The 21,310-nt window shown below is 39.2% G+C and overlaps 1 protein-coding gene across 1 annotated transcript in view; it reads left to right on the top strand.

Annotated features, from left to right (window-relative positions):
* LOC122798379 (DENN domain-containing protein 3-like) overlaps window positions 1–21,310 on the top strand; it is a 1,373,701-nt gene that overhangs the window by 828,912 nt on the left and 523,479 nt on the right. The window lies entirely within an intron of this gene.

The raw sequence follows: 21,310 nt of genomic DNA on the forward strand, positions 1-21,310 counted from the left end.
GAGCAAGGCCCACGTCTTAGCAATTTAGTCCTTCCTCCTTAATCTCTGCCCTTTTAGAGCTGGTTTCAATGGAATATTTGCATTCAAGCCTGGAAAAACACAAGCTTGTAACTTAGCAATCCATTTCTTCTCATTCTTTTCAGTTTTCAAGGTAATGTCACCCCATCTAATTGTAATCCTTGTCACCTCTAGAGCCATAAATCTAAAATAATGCCCTTCCACCTCACTAACATGCTTAAAAAGTGGATTTTTGGTATCATTAAGCTTGATATCACTTACATGCTTTGAGATGCGTTCCTCAAAGCATCTATAAGTTTTACCAATATAGAAGCATTTACATAAGCCACAAACTGCTGCATATACTAAGTGCTTAGTTCTACAGTCTGCGTAACTGCCGCAGTAAAAGTTTTTGCCAGTTTGTGGATGTATAAATTCATTAGCAATGGAAATATACTTGTAGCATGTACATAATTTACATGGAAAGGTACCTTTTCTGTGGGTAACTGATGCTGAAATTTCCAGGGAGGTGTAACATAATAGTTGCTTCAAGTTATTGTTATGTCCATACATAAAAATTGGTTCTGGACCAACTATGAACATCTAACATCAATATTTTCCAGTGGGACCTTATAACATCACTTATTTGCTTGATATCACCTTCATATGTGAGCTTAATTCGATTTCTCATACTACTAGGATTCATCCTCTCTCATCATCATACTACTTATTCAGAAACAGAGGATTGAGGAATGGTAGTAGAGGTTGACCCTTTGGTAATAAGTGGTTGTGCTCTGTCCTAAGTGCTCTTATACCCTTAAGTTCTTTATCTATTTCAGTCTCTTTATAGCACCTATTAAGTAGTTCTTCCTTTAAATTGCTAGTCATACCATCAAAGTCATTATCCCTATTACATAGTCTCGACATCCTATATGCTTGATTTTTAATAACATTACTGAACGTGTAAGCAGGGTGCATGCTATTTCTGCATAATAAATTGTTTCTCTTGCTTTCTTAAACAAGCTTGTGTTGAGTTTATTATGCCCATCTTTAAAAATCTCAATGTCCAAAAAACTTTAACTTGACCTTCAAAAACCTGGTTGTCACCTCCAAATAGCTCACAAAGTCCCATAGGATAGCTGTGTCATCATTCCAGATTAGGCAGCTGTCATCCACAAAACGCATGTAAAATTTTAGCTAGTTCTTGTAGAGAATGTTGTTCAAAACATACCTATTTTCCCAATCTGCCAAAATCAAACTGGCATAACTGTTCGCACACGGTGTCCCCATGGCAAAACCGCATTTTTGCCAATATAGTTTCTTATCAAATGTCAAGACATTATTATTCAGGATCAGTTCCATAAGTTGGCATATAAACTCTACTTTAGAGTTGCCAAAATCTGTTGCCTCCTACAGGTAGTGCCTCAAAAATTCTATTCCTTCTTCATTGGGTATAACTGTAAAGAGACTATCCACAACCAGAGTAGCTAATATAAAATGTCTACCATCCTCATGGCTAATATACTCAGGCAGGAGGCTCAAGAAAGGTCCAGTGTCTCTAATCACAGTTTTACTTGATCTTACTACATCTTTAAGCATGTGCTTAACAACTATTGACAATGTCTCTGTGAGCCAACCTGCTCCGGAGACTATAGGCCTCAGCAGTAGATCTCTTGGTTCCTTGTGTATCTTTGGGAGTCCACTGATTGTGGGCATTACTGGTTCTTGAATCTGAAAATAATCAGAAATATCTGTGGTTATTAATTGTTCTGTTAGCAGACATGTCAGTCTATTCTGAATGTGTTGACATTTGATCAGTATCTGTAGTTTGCTGATGGACACATAAGTAGAACTGTCCGCTAACATATCTTGCATTTTAGATACATATTGCATGGTATCCATCGCAACCACTGCTCCTCCCTTATCTGCAGGTTTAATAATTAAACAGGGATTCATCAGTAATTCTTTAAGAGCAGAACTCTTAGCCCTTGTCATATTATAGAACCTCCGTTTATTATTTGCCAGGAGATCCACTACGTCTCTTTCACGCATGCTTAAAAATATCTCTAGTGTGGGTGCAAACTTTGGCAGGAAGGTACTCGTTTTTTTAAATAAGTTAGCTGGTCCATCTTTGTCTTGTTTGTACATAGAAGACAACATTATATTCCTTCCAAAAAGTCAGATACAAAGTCACATCACTCAGTTCTGACATTGCAGCTGGAACGAAGTTTAAACCTTTGTTCAAAACAGCTAACAGAAAACAAGGAAGTGAGAGTAATACTAATGAGAATCCTGCCTTCAATACCATCACAGTAGTCTCTCAAATAACTGCTCTGGATAAGTAGGAGAAATAGACACTGTGAATAACAAGGAAGCACCAACTCAAATGGACACAGCATTAGGTGCAAGGCCAAAGGAGAGGGATGAACAAATATGGCCTGACTTTACATTACTATCATTTATTCCTCATCTACCACTGAATTTTACAGCTCAGCACCTAGAGAGATTAAGATCGGGGAGTCAAGAGAGGGGGAAATGGCACCTATCGGCCGAATGGAAAACACAACAAGGATGGAACAAAAGGAAGTTTGTACAGGCAACCTAGTCAATAATATCTTAAGTAGTGATCTAATGGCCATGCAATAAGCTGTTTTGAACTAAGGTTTAAACTTTGTTCCAGCTGCAATGTCGGAATTGAGTGATAACTTTGAATCTGAGATTTTTGGAAGAAATATAATGTTGTCTTCTATATACAAACAAGACACAGATGGACCGGCTAACTTATTTAAAAAAACGAGTACCTTCCTGTCACAGTTTAAACCTACACTAGAGATTTTTAAGCATGTGCGAAAGTGATGTAACGGATCTCCTGGCAAGTAATAAATGAAGGTTCTATAATATGACAAGAGCTGAGAGTTCTGTTCTTAAAGAATTACAGATGAACCCCTGTTTAATTATTAAACCTGCAGATAAGGGAGGAGCAGTGGTTGTGATGGATATCATACAATATGTATCTAAAATGCAAGATATGTTAGCAGACAGTTTTGCTTATGTGTCCATCAGCAAACTACAGATACTGAGCAAATGCCAACACATTCAGAATAGATTAACATGTCTGCTAAGAGAACAATTAATAACTAAGGATATTTTTGATTATTTTCAGATTCAAGAACCAGTAATACCCACAATCAGTGGACTCCCAAAGATACACAAGGAACGAAGAGATCCACCGCTGAGGCCTATAGTCCCTGGAGCAGGTTGGCCCACAAAGCCATTGTCAATATTTGTTGAGCACATGCTGAAAGATGTCGTAAGATCAAGTAAAACTGTGATTAGAGACATGTTACATTTCTTGAGCATCCTATCCGAGTATATTAGCCATGAGGATGGTGGACATTTTATATTATCTACTCTGGTTGTGGATAGTCTCTTTACAGTTATACCCAATGAAAAAGAAATAGAATTTGTGAGGCACTACCTGTAGGAGGCAACAGATTTTGGCAGCTCTAAAGTAGAGTTGATATGCCAACTTATGGAACTGATCCTGAATAATAAAGTCTTGACATTTGATAAGAAACTATATTGGCAAAATTGCGGTGTTGCCATGGGGACACCGTGCGCGAACAGTTATGCCAATTTGGTTTTGGCAGATTGGGAAAATAGGTATGTTTTGAACAACAATCCCTACAAGAACCAGCTAAAATTTTACATATTTTATGGATGACATCTGCCTAATTTGGAATGATGACACGGATATCCTATGTGAGCTATTTGTAGGTGACAACCAGGTTTTTGAAGTTCAAGTTAAATTTCTCTGCTAGTATATAAGTTTTTTGGACACTGAGATCTTAAATGATGGGCATAATAAACTCAACACAAGATTGTTTAAGAAAGAAAGCAAGAGAAACAATTTATTATGCAGAAATAGCATGCACCCTGCTTACACATTCACTAATGTTGTTAAAAATCAAGCATATAGGATGTCAAGACTATGTAATAGGGATAATGACTTTGATGGTATGACTAGCAATTTAAAGGAAGAACTACTTGGGAGGGGCTTTAAAGAGACTGAAATAGATAAAGAACTTAAGGGTATAAGAGCACTTAGAAAGGACAGAGCACAACCACTTATTACCAAAGGGTCAACCTCTACTACCATTTCTCAACCCCCTGTTTCTGAACAAGTAGTATGATGACGAGAGAGGATGAATCATAGTGGTATGAGAAATCGAATTAAGCTCACATATGCAGGTGATATCAGGCAAATAAGTGAAGTTATAAGGGCCCACTGGAAAATATTGATGTTAGATGTTCATAGTTGGTCCAGAACCAACTTTTTATGTATGGACGCAACAAGAACTTGAAGCAACTATTATGTTACCCCTCCCTGGATATTTCAGTACCGGTTACCACAGAAAAAGGTGCTTTTCCATGTAAATTATGTACATGCTGCAAGTATATTTCCATTGCTAATGAATTTATACATCCACAAACTGGCAAAAACTTTTACTGTGGCACTTACGCAGACTGTAGAACTAAGTTCTTAGTATATGCAGCAGTTTGTGGCTTATGTACATACCTTTATATTGGTAAAATTGATAGATGCTTTAAGGAACACATCTCGAAGCATGTAAGTGACATCAGGCTTAAGATACCAAAAATCCACTTTTTAAACATGTTAGTGAGGTGGAAGGGCATTATTTTAGATTTATGGCTCTAGAGGTGACAAGGATTACAATTAGATGGGGTGACATTACCTTGAAAACTGAAAAGAATGAGATGAAATGGATTGCTAAGTTACAAGCTTGTGTTTTTCCAGGCTTGAAAGCGAATATTCCATTGAAACCAGCTCTAAAAGGGCAGAGATTAAGGAGGTAGGTCTAAATTGCTAACAAGTGGGCCATGCCCTGAACTCTAGCAGCTAATTGTTTTTTTAAGTATTTTAAATGCACTGCCTTTTTCTATGGTATAAGATCTGATGAAGGGTTTGTGTGTTACCCAAAAGTGCTTATCTGATTTTATTTTGTTGTTTTATTAAAGTTTTATGTCCTATGGTCTGGTGGCAGCACTTGTATTTATTTCTACTTATTGTGCTGTTTCTAGTGCCTGCCTTTGTTTGTTGGCTCCTGCTTACTTGGATACAAAGTTTTATATATCTATATATATATATATATATATATATAAAAATATATATGGGTCTACTTCACATAATTGAACATCCAAATGTTTGACTTTCATATGGCTGAGACCATACGATCGAACATTTAAATGTTCAACAATGTGAAAGAAAAAAAAAACAATGCTAGCAGGGGGGAAAGCCCCCTGCACCCCCCACACCTTCCACTATTTAAATATACCAACTCCGACATCGCACTACATTGCAGTAAAGGGAAATCTTTCTGTTCCATGCTCTATGGAGATCCCCATTCAGACCGCTCGAACTTTTAAAAGTTCGATCATATGGTCTTGGCCATATGAAAGTCAAGCTTTTAAAAGTTTTACCATCTGAATATATATATATATATATATATATATATATATATATATATATATATATATTCTAAAATTTTTAAATCCTTAAGTCCTGCATCATTGTTGTGTGGACATGTGTAAGTCAGGTTTATGTGTGGCTTGTTTTACTTGTTCTGTTACAGCTTTAATGATCGGAAAGGATTTGTGACATGCCACTTCCACGAGTGACATAACCCATCAAAACTGCCACGTGCTGTCTAAACCAGCAATCCCTTGTAATCTTGGTCTCCACCAGGAACTCTACCATAGGATAAAGTACCCTGGACATGCTCCCCCATACCCTCTGCAACCCGAAGAGAGGTGAGCTGGCCAAGACGTGTCACTCCTCCATTTCCTCCTTCAGCTCCAACAGGTAGCAAGACTGCTAATCAAGCACAGGTCACCTGGGTCATAGTCCTGATTTAATTCCTCTGTGAGTAACCATTTGACATGTCTCTGTCCGCTAGAGAGAGTCCTGACACACAAAGGCTGAATAGCCGAAAAAATTGTCTCACGTGTGTTAAGTCCAAGATGTCCATTTCTTGGAATATTCCCTTTTATCCAAGGTATGGTGATCTCAGATTTAGTATAAGTAGTTTTTTTGGGGGTGGAGGGTAGGGAGGCGTGCCCACCCTGCAAAAAAAAAAAAAAAAAAAAAGAGCAGTATCAATGTACAACTTGGAAATGGTTTGCACTTATAAAGGGACATGTCAAGGTAAGACAGCCCGAGGAGTTATTACCATTATAATGCTTTTGCTGTCATGAGAAGTGTTTTATTCATCTGTACTAACTGCTTCTTATGTCAGTTCATCATTCTAAGTACAATTTGCTAAATATTTCTCAGGCACTACAGATGTGTAACCACTCCTGGACTAATGATGTCATTAAACCACAAACTGTGTCCCCAAGTGCAAAGACTCCATACTGAGCCATAATGAGATGCAAATCAGAGTATTGATCAAATGGGTGAATAATGCATGTAGTGCAGTTGTGCATGTTTGAATTATGCTACTCCTGCCTGTGTCTTTACCACATATGTTTAGTTCTGCATTTCATAGCTCCTTGCTGTAATAGCACGCACTGTTGTTTCCATTCATGTTATGTGCATATTGCTATTTTCTATCATTACAGTTCTGTGGCACACAGTACCGCTAGTCTATGCATTAGGTAAAATATTACTTGGATTGTAGTCTACACAGTACAGTTTTACAGTGCACACTGCTCCTGCTGTGCAGCTTGTTTTTAACTTACAGGTGGTGCTGCATTGTGCATTTACATCAAGTGGTGCATACTGCAGCTGTGCTGCATGGATTCACACTGTATTTGTCCTTATCTACATAAGCATGACTCAGAGGATGTTCACTGCAGTAATTATGTCTATGGATGCTTCTCCACACTGTGCTTGGGCATGGTGCAGACTACATATCAGAATCCTGTCTAAAGGCTATATTTCTTAATAAGGAGCTACTACTAGGTTTGGCACCTGACAGTATCATCATTTAATGGCAGTGAACTTTGGGACACGGGGTGGGCACTTCCACATATGTCAGAAAACTAGAAATGAACACTTGATTCTTGATATGCTTATCTTCTGGACCATATGGAGGTTAAACTGCATCCTTTTTGGTATGGACTAGAATCACAGATTGTGATCAGTATAAGACAGTTATGTGGAGGTCATATTATAGTGTTCTGTGGATAGTCCCAGATCTGAAGCATAGAGAAATGAAGCCCTGATTAAATGACAGGTGATTGAAGTTAACTAGCAGCACAGTAACTGAAAGAGCTGGGAAAGGGAGTATGGAGGTGAGTGGCCAACATCTGTTGACCCATCTAGGGGAGGGAATGGTGCTTCCTGCTGGCCACTTAGCACCAAGCAAGCAGAGGCTTGCAAGGTTCTGAAATGATAAAGACATGGGATGCAGGGTTAAGCTTAAGACCATGACTTTGGCACCAGTCATTAGTTTGTGTAGGACCTTCTTGCAGGATGTTAACATTGCTAGGGATTTCAATGATCGCTCCAAGTTTGCAGTCATCAGCAAACTTTGTCAGCCACAGTCATTTTGTTTTAGCCTATACTATAGAGAAGTAGATTCCGAGCAGTAGGGGTCCCAGAACTGATCCCTGTGGAACACCACTGGTTACGGGTCTGCTGGAGGAGGTGGAGTCCCCTATTTTGACCGTATGAGTTCTGTCAATGAGCCAGTTTGCAACCCATCTGACAATATATGGGTTGATACCCTGCTGAGTAAGTTCATCTATGATGCCTGAGTAGGGGATTGTGTCAAAGGCCTTGGCTAAGTCTAGGTAGGCCATATGCACAGATTTGCCCTCGTTTAGGGCTTTGGTGACTGTCTTGAAGAAGTCCATCAAGTTTACCAGGTATGATCTCCCCTTGACAAAGCCAAGCTGGGTGGGGTCAAGTGTTTGGAGATTTCCTATATCTTTGTTAATAAGGTCCATGATGATTCATTCCATCACCTTGCAGATAAGGCTGGTCAGGCTAATGGGTCTATAGTTCCCAGTGTCCATGGATGCACCCCTTTTGTGCAAAGGGATGACGGTAGCTGTTTTCCATTCTGCTGGGATGAAGCCAGTACTTAGACTGTGACTGAAAAGTGTGCCCAATGTTGATACTAATTCCTATTTTAACCCATGTAGAACACAGCCTGGGATGTTGTCTGTTCCCATAGAGCCTGTAATTTTGGCCTTGGAGAAGGCATTTCAGGTTGGGGACAATTGTTAGGGATACTTTGGGGTATATGTGGTGGGGACAGGGGAGCAAAGTTTTCAGTGAACCTATCAGCCAGCAGGTTTGCTGTATCCACAGGTTCTACATATGTAGTACCATTAACTACAAGTTCCGTGCAAATCTGGGCCCTACCTTTGACATGATGGATGTAACTAAAGGACTCCTTGTGGTTATCCTTAGTTAAGGAAGCTAATTTGGATTCATAGTTAGCTTTGGAGGACTTCACTAAGAATCTTATTTTCTTGTTTAAGTTGAGGAGGGAGTGTTTCCAGTTTTGAGACCATTCCTTCTTACTCTTAGACAGCAATTTCTTTCTCCTACTGTATGGCCTATTAATGGCAGTTGTGCACCAGACTGGTTTGTTTTTTCTTGAAGACCTTGCTTTGGTTCTATCAGGAATGGCGGAGTCAGTACAACTGTACAGGTGCTTGTATAAAGCATTGGTGTATAACTCAGCATAAATGCCTGTTCTACCAGTGGGGAGAAGAGCTATGAAGCTACTTATGCCATCATGTAAGAGGTTGTAATTCGGCTTGGAGAAGTTTTTTTAGTCTAGTTGTTGCTGGGGGGTTCTTATGTGGTCAGATCTCACCAGGCGTGGCCATACACTGTGGTGGTGCAGCAGTCCCCCATGTTGGTGAGCACCAGGTCCAGGATGTTTGAGCCCCTTGTGGGTGTGTCAACCAGCTGGTCCAGGGCATTGGAGTTAATGAAGTCCAGGAACCTTTGCACAAGTGAGTTAGAACACATATAATTTACCCAGTCTATGGCCGGATAATTAAAGTCACCCAAAACCAGGGTGTTTGGTTGTATCTTGATTGACTCAAGTAGATCCAAGTGGGCTGACTGGATGTCCTGGTGGGGATCCTATAGCTAGCAATGACCTGAAGAGGAGTTTTACCTACAGTCAACTGCATCTGAAGTAATTCAAGGGAATCATGCTGATTAACCAATCTTGAGGTGTATTTATCTTTAATGAATATTGATACACCCCCTCCTTTAGTTCTCATGCTTCAGTTTGTGGTCTGAACGTGTGGAAGGAAATGTAACCTGATATAGCTGGAGTGCTCTCCACAGCTTTAAACCAAGTCTCAGTAGCTGCATAAATGTCAGCATCTTCCAAGGTGAGGACTACTTCCAGTGACTGCAGTTTCTGGTTTAGACTTCTAGCATTTTGTAGCATAAACTTGAGGTTGTTTTTAGAGGGTATTTTTATGTTGGGAATTTTGTTTTTGTGACATTGCCTAAAAAAGCACTATGGATTGGCAAGAGCCTTAGCCTGTAAACAAAATCCCAGGGGTGACAGATGAAGACCATCTCTGGCAAAGCATCGAGGCCTGATGATCATGTCATTCCAGGCTGACAGGTACTGGATCCCCTTTGAATGACACCAGAAATTAAGCCAATTGTTGAAATCAATCATTTTTGCTTTTGTATTGAGGCATCATTCTAGGCGAAAGCAAAATGCTGCTTAAGGTTTGGGACATACCTAATCAAAGAGCTCAGTCATGCCTGTCTTCATATAGTCCAGTGAGATACGTCTCAAGTCATTTACACCAACATGGACTATGACTGAGTCACAACAGTGCCTGTTGTTGAGAGACTTGAGGGGTTGTGTGATGTGGTGGATCCTGGCACCTGCAGACAGCTGACCGTGACCTTTTCTTTATCCAACCCACTGAGAGGGACATCTGTGTGGCTCGCAGTTGAGTCGTCTATGACTAAGATGTTTGCTTTGGTATTATGTCTTAAGGGCTTGACTGGTGAGACACTGGTGTGTGATATACTATGTTCTGCAGAGGATGCATTATGTGAAGTGTACTTGTGTTGTTTGGGAGGTCTCTGATGTTTAGGCACGCGTCCTGTAAGGACCTCTACATATGTAGGTTTATGCGTTGCTAGTTTGGTAGGGCAAGAGGTGTGTGCATGCTGACAACCTGCTTAGCATCAAATGAACTGACTGGTGAGTGAGAGAGCCTGGATTCTATGTTCTTAATATAGATGCATCTCTCACAGACACACACAATGAATTTGTATGGACTAGAAGAAGTGGGTTGTCAGTGTACAAGAGGCAATTGCTACATTGCCTCAGGATGCCCATGTTGACCAGGTTGGCTGGAGAAACTGTGGGAAATTGTACATCCATAATGCTAGGTAAGTTGATGTGGTCATGGGAATGCACATATGCATTGTAAAGTTTATGAGGCTCTGTCATGATACAGGTGCTCATGTCAACCACCAGAGGTGGGGTTAGGACCTAACTAAAAATGGCATCATGGCTGGGATGCAACTGAGGGCAAAATGACATCTGTGGCTGCCTAGATGATGGCCCATCCATTTTGCTATCATGTTCATACTGTCACCTCCCCAAAGCTGGGGATATGAGTGGGCTATAGGGTAGACTTGATGGTTGGCAAGCAACAAGGCAAACAGAAATAGAAGAAATAAGTATTGTATGGACAGTATAGATGATTTATGCTTTTTTGTGTGGTTTACACTGACAGCATCATTATTTAGCTGTAGTAAGGTTAGCCTTTCGGACCTGCATCAGTAAAGAAAGTGTGGGTTAAAAGCATTCTCATTAAAGTAAACAAACTACTTAGAGGGCAAAAGGGGTTCAAACATCCTGACATATTTGAGGTAAATTTTGCATCCCAGGTCAGGGACAACTGCAGGACATTCTTTAGTTGTGTCTACAGAGTCAAAGGCAGTATACAATTATGTACAGAGCTCTTTGTTATTGGAGGCACCTATACTGAGCCAGAAGATATAGCAACCCTACTGGCAAAAGATTCAACTCTAACTTTACCCTCCCAGCCTTCCTTGAGGAATGTAACTCCCCATATTATCAGGCGGGATCAAATCCTAAATGCTGTCTCTCTAAAGCCCAGAACTCTGGGCTCATGGGCCTCAACAAGATCCCAGGCTGCCTTCTCAATAGCATGAAACATTACCCATCAGGCCCTCTAGAATTACTGTTTAACAGTAGCCTCCAAAAAGGGTATGTGCCTCACAAATAGAGAACAGCAACCGTCATCCTTCTGCACAAGGTGGGCCATATACAGACCCTAGAAATGACAGACTCATAAATCTCACTAGTCTGGTATGCAAAGCCAGGGAAAGAATTATAATAAAATGATCAATATGACATAGGAAACCTCCAGACACTGGACCCAACCCAGTTTTATTTTGTCAAGGTCAAGTCATGTGTACTCAACCTGGTGGACTTCTTTGAGAAGGTCACCAAAGCAAGGGATGAGGGCAAAACAGTTTGCACTGCCTACCTTAATCTGGCCAAGGGATTTGGCACAATCCCCCACAATACCCCATACTTATGTCACCCAGTGGATAGCCAGGAGGTTAGACCTGGGGAATCCACCTCTTCAAAGAGGACAGTCACCAGCAGAGTCCCACACTGATTGGTCCTGCGACCACTGAAATTTAGGAAATTTGGCATCTACTTCTCTGAAGTCAAGGCCAGTGCCAAGGGCTGACACAGACAAATAACTGGTATCAGAGCAATGGACTGAAACTAAATGCCAAGAAATGCATAATAGTATCCTTTGAGAAGCCATCCATCCCTGGTAAATATCACATTGAAAAAACAACCCTAAAAGTCGATCCAGTAATCAGGGACTTGGGGACACATGTTGACAGTAGTCTGGCCTTTGACAGTCACATGTCTACAGTAGTGAAGAAACCATTCTGTGTTGTGCAAATTATAAACACAAGTATGGCATCTAACAACTGAAACGTCCGCAGAGGTTCCTCACTAAAAGAATACTGGGCATAATTAACATGTCCTATGCAGACTGCCTCAAATCCTTATCCCTGTATTCTGTCTCCTACAGGCTGTAGAGTGAAGGTCTATGCCTGGCATACAAGGAATTGTCAGCCCCCATCCTGGTGGACCTTCTGCATATCCACAAAACAAACAGCACCAAAGTTACCTGTGCTAAATACTTAAAGCTTGCCTGCAATATAAATAGGATCTGCTGGAAAGATAGGTATGTATTCCAGAGACTAACCCTTTTTTGGACAGGATCCTCATCCATGTGAAGCAGAGTGCCTTCCTAACCTAATTCAAGTGTAACTCGGATAATTAGATGTGTAACAGGAAATCCATCCCTGGTTTGGCACCTATGTCTCTAATGGACACAGTAGCCTGTAAATGGTTCACCTCCCAGGCCCCTGCTTACACTTACCATGGATAGCAGAAGTTGTCAGATACTTGGGATGCATGGCTAAGCTTAAAAAGGCCCCTAATGCACACCTATGAACAAAATAATTCCATCTGCAAGTAAAGCCAACATTTCTTGATTACCATACAAATTATATCCTTGAATTTCTGAGTATCTTATTTTCCTTTCAGTGGCTCTAAATATGAAGTAATTTAGCAAAGGGGAAAGAGGACACCCCTTCCTGGTTCCTCTGTTCAAAGGCAATTTATGGGAGAGGAGCCCTCCCTTCAACTTTAATTTTTCTTCTGATCTTTCATATATCATCCTAATTATCCTTATTATTGTATCAGGAAATGCAAAGACTTTAATTGCCCTGCTTATAAAATCCCAGCTTACTTTGTTGAATGCTTTCTCTACATCAAGACATAACAGCAGCCAGATTTTCTAACATTTTGCTTCCCTCTGGATCTTCATTGTTCTATTAATGTTGTCAAATGTCTGTCTCCCCTCCACAAATCCACATTGATCCATATATGTCAATTTTGGCAACAGCTTTGCCATCTTTTTAGCTAGAAGAGACAAACACGTTACAGTCATGGTTTAAAATTGAAACAGGTGTATGCAAACCTGGATCTGATGGGGCTTTACCATCTTTAGGTAATGCAGCCACCACAGCCACCACAGCTTTCTTCCAAGATGTTGATGCGTCCCATACTTCTGTAATACTGTTAAACAAAATCTCCCAGATCATTATCAATTTCTTCCGTGTTAAGTTCAGACTTCCAAAGGAATACCATCTGTTTCTGGAGACTTTCTTGCACATTGATTATATATCACTGTTTTTATCTCATCTCCTACTATCTTAACTGTTAGATGTTGAGCCTCATCTACCTCCAATCTCGGCATAATGAAGTTTTCCATACATATTTCATTTGTGTCCTTTCTTGATCTCCACATTTCTCTGCTTTATACACATTTTCATAAAATTTCCAAAAGATCTCTAATCCTTTTACAGGATCTCTGGGTATTTTTCCTGCAATAACCCATTCTATTTTCTGTTGACTAAATCATTCTGTTAAAAGTTATTGTGCTCTGGAGTTGTTATCAAAAGAAGTTGCTTAAGAGCAGTCTTTCTAAACTCATGCGTATTATCCAAATAGTCCCTTATTTTTTTCTTTAGCACTCTGCAGTTGCATCTCTTCTTCTTCTGTAAGATTACCCTTATTCTGTTATGCTTTAACCTGTGTCAGGCCCTTTAAATAATTTCTATTACTTCTTAACTATATCTTTTTCTGTTTTATTTCTACTCTTTTTAAACTCATTTTCATTGTATCCCGTTCACTAGCTATCATATCTGAAGAGGTTCCTATCTTCCCTAATAACTCTTGAATAATTTACACTATCTATTGCTTGAATTCCTCACTTTTTAACAAGTAGGTTGGAAAGTATGAGTGTTCCACTTTTGGTTCATTGCCTTGATTTTATCATAGTTTTTATGGGTGCATTATATGAAGTAGTTATTGGATGTATGTAAGAGCTATCAATTAAATGAACACATTTTTCTGGAATATAATTGCTATCCAGTCTAGTCCAAGTTTTGTACCTTGGGGCATAACAAGCAAATTCTGCTGAGTTCCTACTGCTGAATTCACATCTTCTACACCAAATATTTTCATAAATTTCTTCAGAAATCTACCCTCCTTTGTTATATTTCCCCCCTAGTTCCTCCTTATGCATCCTCACTATTGCAAATCAAGTTCAAGTCCCCACCTATAAATAACATTCCCTGCTGAAAGCTGATTATTTCACGCCTAAAATTTCTTAACTCTATAATAGCAGTTTTATTAGAATAGAATTACATGCAGCATAAACCTCATCCCTTGTTAGTAGCCCCTTACTACCCCAAATCTACTATTATTGACTTTTTTCCTTCTATCAATACTGAAGCCCCACTAGCAATCTGTACTATTACTCCCTTTTCCTTTGTCATTGATATTCTGCTGACTATCCATCCTGAAATTGTTTGTCAAATTCACTTGCTTGTTTCTTTCCAAATGTGCCTGTGCAGCATTGCTATTTGCACTCTGGATTTCTTTATATAATTCAATAGTATTTTCTTTTTTATCTGTACATGGAAGGCCATTTACATTCCAAGATAATATGGATAGCATAGTCATTATGACAAAAAAGCCATTGTTCCCACCTATAACACAACAGTTTTTTTTTTTAAATCTGTATTTCTAACATTTGTCTAATATGCACACACCAGTGTTTGGCAGGCTGACCTTTTATACAGTTGTTTCTTCTCGTCTCCATTTGAAACTATGTCACATTTTCAAGACTTTTTTTTTAATAAAAACTCTCAAACAAAAACCTAAACACATTTTCAGTACACCCCCACTTCATGTTAACTTTTAATAAATGCACAAGACTATATATATTTTCAAAAAATGAATTTTAACCCTCTAGATAAGAACAGTTGATCTACAGGCATTACTTAACCTTAAATAAAGTTTATCCATGCTAAACCGCATGCTATAGCCTGTGGTCCCACTTACACTGATGCTGTCTTATCTCTGATTCCCTCCCAGATGTGAAAAACAATCTGCATGCTTTTAGAAACCACTTAACTTTTAGCCTTAAGAAAAACTACACTGACAATTTTTAACTGAAATTAAATTGTATGTTGTTGTATTAACTGCTATTAGCATATTAAGACTGCTAGGGTGCCTGCTACCTCTTATTCACTACCCATAATTTCAAATTTTATATTCTCTAAACTCCTTGCTATTGTGCCTTTTTTTTTTTATTTACTTCAGCAAATTGATGCTCAAAACTCTAAAGATTGTTTGTACCTGCCGACAGCTCATCTCCATGTAAAAGCTGTCAATAATAATAGAATAAACACCTAACAACTCTGCAGATTTGTGAAGGAATGTTTGACAATTTCACTCAGAACTTCAGCTGTAGACTTCTTGACTGCTACTGAGAACATTTGCTAATGGGAAAAAAAACAAGGTAATGTCTTTACAGATGCAAGAAACTTAGCATGGCTGTTTTATTGCTTTCATCAGGGTCTTATTTTTCAAGAAAATAACGAAAAAATAAGTTATGTCTCAATGCTCAGTGCAACAAAACGAAAATAGAAAATGATAACACTGCTGTTCAGAACACGGTGGATTCCACTTTAACTCAACAATGCCTTTATTATCCACAAGTTAAGTGCTTTCAGCCATAAACAGCTGTGGCCTTCATCAGAACTAATTGGCAATTTAAAAAAACATCCTTATATACCTTCCCCAATTTAAAATACCCAATCAGACATAAAAACTTATAAAAATATTTTACTTATAAAAAATACCTATAAAATACTATGTATAAAAACAGAAATAGAAATATAAAAATATATGTGTTTGTATATTTTTGTCCATAGTCATACCTTTTCTAAAACACCAATGATGCATTTTATTTGCACTTGTCATAATATGTTCTCCTATGTAAGACAACTTTGTAATTCACTCCAACATTAAGTCCTGGTGCATTATAAGCATTAAGCAAAATTTGCCTCGTCAATTCGTTATATTCCAATTCACCTTCTTTATCACCATTAAAATCTAAGGGACTGGAACACACTAACATGCTTATATAAAGCATTATTTGAATACTTCTTACTTATATCGTAATAATGCTCAAATATCCTCTTTTTCAACTGCCGATTTGTTTTTCCTATATAAAAAACATCACAGGCTGAGCACTTCACTAAATACATCACATAGGTAGAAGCACAAGTAAACCTCCCTGGAATTTCCAATATCTTATTATATGGACTAATCTCTGCGTATGGACCCTCTGCTATGTATCTACATACATTGCAGCCCATACATTTGTACATACCTCCTGTGTTGCTATGACTACCCCTTTGACTTCCTTCCAAAATTTCTTAAAAATGTTTTTGCTCTTTTATTAATAAATATGGGTTCCATACCTAAAACTGATATTAAATCACTGTTTGCTGCTAAGATCCTGCAATTATTTCTTATAATGTTTTTAATAGCTCCACTGTCTACAGTGAAAATTAAGGGCATTCCCATAGACCAATCTTTATTATCTACTTGTGTATCCTTGTGCTCTTCACTTATATCTGTCCTTAGCAACTGTTCCACTATTTTTAAGGGATACCCCCTATTTATAAATCTGGACTGTAACTCTTCCACTAAATCATCCTTTCTAGAAACATCAGTTGTGAGCCTCTTTAATCTAACCAACTGCCCTTTGACTATATTGGGTTTAACATATATGGGGTGCATGCTGGAATAATGTAGTAAGCTGTTGCTTGCTGCATTCTTGTAACTAATCACCGAACTTAACTTTTGTGTCCCTATTTCCTTAAAAATTTCTAAATCCAAATAACTGTCTTTAAATATGTCCCAATTAGAAACAAAAGTCAAAAAAGGATGTACTACTATTCATTTTCTTAATGAATTCCTTCAATTCTAACTCTGTCCCCTTCCACAGAAAAAACAAATCGTCAATAAATCTATAACAACACAGCATCTTGTTTGCACCTTCAATATTCGATAATATATGCACCTCCCAATAAGCCATAACTAAATTGGCATAATTCAGGGCCATCCTTGCTCCCATAGCAACTCCCCTTGTTTGGAAAAAATACTCCTCTTCAAAAGCAAAATAATTGTAAGATGAAATATTGTCTATGCATTCCATAATAAATTTACATTCTCCAACTTCAAATTGGTCACTGTTAATTAACATATTACCTACCCATTCTACTTCATGTGGTATGCATGTGCAGAGTGACTGAACATCATCTGTGACCAATAAATCATCCTTATCCACCACCTGATTCCTCATTTTGCTTAAGAAATCAAAGGAGTCTCTAATAAAGGACTGGGTTTTTTGTACCAATTGAAGAATAATTCTATCAACAAATTTTGAAATAGGTTCCAGCTCAGATGCTTTTGCTGAAACTATAGGTCTATATGGTGGATTTTCCTCAATTTTATGCACCTTCGGTATACCAAAAAAATCCTATTTTGGGTTTCAAAACCTGAAAAAATGCCATCATTGTTTCAGAAATAACTCCTCCCATTAAATTTTCCATGAGCCATGCATCAATGCGTTTGTATGCTTTAACAATATCTAATTTCGTGACTTTTTTATACGACTGTTCATCCAACAAAAGACTACTTACACCTTTAATATAATCTACAAAATTTACAACAACCATGGAACCCCCTTGTCTGCTCGCATCATTCTAATAGAATCATCATTTTTAATAGATAAACATGCACGCTCCATGTGAGACATATTATATTTCCCACTGCTTTTCTTATTTAACAGTTGTCTAATTTCCACCTCGCAAATGTCCTCAAAGGCTTTAATACTGGAATTGAGGGGTGGATTGTAAACACTAGGCACCACAAGGTCACTATTATTCCTTTGCTCAATGTTGCCAAAAATCAGTCTCAAGTTCAACTTCCGAGCATAATCCTTCAAATCTATAATAGTTTGTACAATGTCAGACCTTCTCGAAGGGATAAATGAAAACCCCTTACTCAAAACTCTTATGTTTTGCTCAGTAAAATTCTTAGATGACAAGTTAAAAACTTTAAACATGGTGGGTATTACATGGAGTTGTCATTCCTCTGCTGCCATCTCCCCTGTTGAAATAATGGGTAAAAAACAACCCGATGAGAGGTTTCCAATACTGCAGACCAAGCCCGATCATTTTGACTGAACATATTCCTCCGTTGAGGAACCTCTACCATATCTCCCATTCCGTTGTTTCGTTGCTTGTCCTGCATGTTTCTTCTCTCCTCCAATCTCTTGGAGTGACAAGGGACAAAAAAGGCCTCTTATCCTGTGAATACTTTCCTTTCACATGACCACAATCTTCTTCCCTGTTATCCGATTGCGGCTGAACTGAATATGCTGATGCACTTCCCCTTGGTCTTTCCTGGGTGGTGATGTTTGCTCTTAAGGTGGAACTGCTACTGTTGCTGCTGTTTTTCTTTGAATACCACTCATGATACCTTCATATGTTCTTTTCTTTCCTTTCTTCCTTCTTAGGACATCACTAAGCCTTTCTACTTTGGGTTGGATTTGGTTCAATGCTGCATTGATTTCTTGCACTGTTGGAGCTAAACTTAATTTGTCCAACAGACCATCAACCCATCTCCCAAGCTTGGCTTCCTCTTCTTCTTGATGTTCCTTAAGTAAAGCAAGAAAAGCCAAACCTGTTTCCTCGCAAATAACATCCCATTTTTTAAGAAAAGTTTCACTGTACATTCCGCTCAGTTTGTTCACCACTTGCAACCCCTTTGGTACTCATTTTGCTTCTAAGCAAAACTTGAAATACAAAATGTCCCACTGCAAATGCTTGTGTTTGCAGAAAGAGACTTCCAAATCTTTAAGAAGCCAATCCCTGTTTAAAACCACCCTGGGAACATTATCAGGTACTGAAAAAAGCTCCACTGCTTCTTCATTACTAACCACCGAAGCTGACATTAAATATTTAACTGCATGCCTCCATGTATTGTTGCTCTCACTCGGTCGACAAGGTAATTCCACTTCCACAGACCTCTCTGGACTCTGAGAATCCATAGGGTTGCCATACACACTGAATTCCTGTGATGCTTTTTATATAGGAAAAATAAATCAGCAGTTGAAAAAGAGGATATATGAGCATTATTATGATATAAGGAGGAAGGATTTTAATAATGCTTTATATAGGCACATGATAGTGTGTTCCAGCAATAAAAAGTCTTTCTTTGCGGTAATTGGCAATGTTCCCTTAGATTTTAATGGTGATAAAGAAGGTGAATTGGAATATAAAGAACTGAAGTGGCAATTTTTGCTTAATGCTTATAATGCACCAGGACTTAATGTTGGGATGAATTACAAAGTTGTCTTACATAGGAGAGCATATTATGACAAGTACAAATAAAATGCATCATTGGTGTTTTAGAAAAGGTATGACTATGGACAAACATATACAAACACATATATTTTTATATTTCTATTTCTGTTTTTATACATAGTATTTTATAGGTGTTCATAGGCAGGTACTAGGCTATTGGCCCAAGGGCCTACGTAAGCCTAGCCAACAAGGTTCCCTGGCTTACACCACCCAAGAAAGTTATTTTCCCATGCCACTGTCGAGCAGAGAGACAGAAGTGATCCCCGGGGTGTATTTCCTATTTCCCATCCACTCATCAAGATTTTTCTTGAAGAGTGCTAATGAAGAACTTTGCTTGACATAGATGGGTAGCCTGTTCCAGAGTATGGGAAGTCTCTGGGACAGGAATCTATCCCTCCAGCATGTCCTGTTTATTGTGGTGACAAGGTTTAGGTCCCTAGAGCATGTAGCTCAGAGGGATTGGGATTTCTTTAGGTGTAGCATGTCCAACATCTCTGGGTATGACATAGCTTTTTATGTTAGGCAGAGATCACCTCGGAGTAGGCGATATGCTACAGAGTAAAGCTGGTGTTTTGTGAAGCGGTCAGTGTAGGGCATTTGTTTGATGCCAGTAATCCTCTTTGTGAGGTACTTCTGTGGCCTTTCCAGCTGCTGCAGATGTCTTGTGAGGTACATTCCAAAAGGGGCATTGTACTCTACAACGGGTCTAATGAGTGTCGAGTAGAGGGGAACAATGACATCTTTATTCCTGTATGAGAACCCTTTTATGATAAGGTGTGCCACATAGAAGGACTTCCTGACTACTGTGGCGATGTGACTATCAAGGGAGAGACTACTGTCCATCTGGGTCCCAAGGTCTCTTATCACACATTCGGTGTTAAGTAGATTGCTGCCTATGTGGTAGTTCATGGGTACAGAGTTTTTACCAAAGGGGATGACACTGCACTTTTTGGCATTGAGCTTGAGGCCATGGCTCTGACACCAGGCATCTGTCTCAGCGAGGCCCTTCTGTAGGATGTTGACATCATTTGGGGACTTGACTATGGCTCCTAGTTTGCAGTCATCTGTGAACTTCGTTAGCCAGAGGTCTTCTGTGTTAGCCTGTACTTCAGAGAAGTAGATACCAAACAGGAGAGGTCCTAGGATGGAGCCCTGTGGTACTCCACTTGTCACTGCTTTGAGGTCAGATTTGGAGTCTGCAACTTTTACAGTGTGGGTTCTGTCAGTGAGCCAGTTGGCAACCCATCTTGTGATGTAGGGACTTATACCTAGTTTAGTGAGTTTAGCTATAATTCCAGAATGGGGGATGGTGTCGAAAGCCTTGGCGAGGTCAAGATAGGCTGTGTGAACCACATTACCCTCATCTACAGCTTTGGTGACTGCCTCAAAGAAGTCAATCAGGTTCAGGAGGCATGATCTGCCTTTCACAAACCCGAACTGGGTGGGATCCAGAGTTTGGAGGTTACCAATGTCTTTGTTTATGAGTTCCATGATGATACATTCCATGGACTTGCAGACCAGGCTCATCAGGCTAATAGGGCGATACGTTCCCAGGATCAGTGGTCGCTCCCCCTTTGTGGAGTGGGATAACTGTTGCTGTGTGCCATTCAGTGGGCACAAAGCCTGATGCTAGGCTATTATTGAACATGGTGCTTAAGTGGGGAGCCAGTTCGTTCTGAAGTTCGTGTAAAACGCAGCCTGGGATGTTGTCCGGTCCCATGGATGCTGTGTTTTTGACTTTAGAGAGTGCAGCTTTTACCTGCGTAGTTGTGATTACAGGGACTCTGCATTCTTCCTGTATAGATATGGGCCCTTTAGGGGGGGGGGGTAAAGTTAGCACTGAACCTGTCTGCCAGGATGTTGGCTATATCAGTTGGTTCTGTAATTTTCGTACCTTTGTGCTGTAACTCAGAGCAGATCTAGGTGTTG

This window comes from Protopterus annectens, chromosome 3.part1, assembly GCF_019279795.1.
Source record: "Protopterus annectens isolate FY-2018-M chromosome 3.part1, PAN1.0, whole genome shotgun sequence".
NCBI lineage: Eukaryota > Metazoa > Chordata > Ceratodontiformes > Protopteridae > Protopterus > Protopterus annectens.